We start from the raw sequence: 1,390 nt of genomic DNA, 5'->3' as shown, positions 1-1,390 counted from the left end.
TACATACTGGCAACTTGCTGGCTTTCATGCTAGGCATAGAAAAAACAGCTGAAAGTACCTGAACATCTAGGCATGTGTATTGAAAGAACATGCAGGAACATTTATGTAAAAGCTAGAGCGTTAAAATTCCACATTTGCAGTATTGTCATTTTTATTAAAAAGTATTCAATGACAAAGTATGTAAAAATACTGATGTTTTCCCACTTTCTTTGTACACTGATACAGTTTTTTTGATGAGGAATATTCATTCCTCCCTATACTTTTTAATGATTAGTAGTACTAGAGTATACAGGTTTCTGTAACTGGCTTCACAGAATTACAAAACTTTAAAGCAGTGGTGGTGCCATTACTGTAAGCAAAAGGAAAGATCATTAAATATTAGTTTGTTTTTTGTACGCTTGTAAAATAGACCTTTGTTTACCCAATCCTACTTGTTAAAGAGAAATTGCGATGACATCTGTAATCGCCAAATAGCTTCCTTCTAAGCACAGGACATGTTTAAAGGGGTTTGTGAGACTGTGTGAGTGAAAAACTAACATTGTTGTTTATTTGTCTATCATTTTACTTTTCCTCATCCTTTTTCCCAAGAAAAATGCATCATAGGTAATAAAAAAACCAAAACTGAATTAGCATTTCCATACTTAAATAGATTTTGAGGTGGTTTTTCTTTATGTGATAACGTGCCATGCACCCATTTGAGGGGTTTTGTGTCATAAATTGTCCCTCATTTTTCTCTATTCATGTGCAGTCTAGAACAAACTTTTAACATCTTTGTAAAATTTGACTGGGATTTTGTAAACCCTTACTCTTTAAACAGTACATCGTGAAAGTGGACGATATGATGCTCTTTGTAGTTTTTCTGTTAAATGAGGAATGGCGAAAGCCATTTATATTCCTCTTGTTGTATCCCATCTTTGTTGTGACAGTCTCACTATCTCATTATTAGGGTGGTAAAATTATGAGGCATTCTGAACCACCATACTTATTTTTATAGCTCATGTTGGAAGATTCATGCTTCATTCAAACACATAATTGATGGACAGTATCTTTGACATGAATATCATCAATATCATGAGATTAATTATAAACTAGCAAAGCCATTCATTTTTGATAATTTTCTGGTAACAGTAATAGAAGGCAATTTAAAAGACAATTGTAAAAGCATTTTTTCATAGATTTACCAACAGTAACCTGTTGCCAATAGGTATCATGGGTGTTACTTGCAGAGAGGTATGGGTGGAGTCATGTCATAGTGACAAGTTTAAGAATATCAACGTTTGAGTTGGTGGAAAGTAACAAAAAATAGTAATACAACATTGGATTACGTGTTCATGGCCATGAAGGGTGTGAAAAATTTTGTGGCTTTTAAAACTGTTTCAGGGATAGGAGA

This window comes from Penaeus monodon, chromosome 34 (assembly GCF_015228065.2).
Source record: "Penaeus monodon isolate SGIC_2016 chromosome 34, NSTDA_Pmon_1, whole genome shotgun sequence".
In the NCBI taxonomy this organism is placed as follows: Eukaryota; Metazoa; Arthropoda; class Malacostraca; order Decapoda; family Penaeidae; genus Penaeus; species Penaeus monodon.
The sequence above is the reverse complement of the archived record's forward strand: the minus strand, read 5'-3'. Positions refer to the sequence as shown.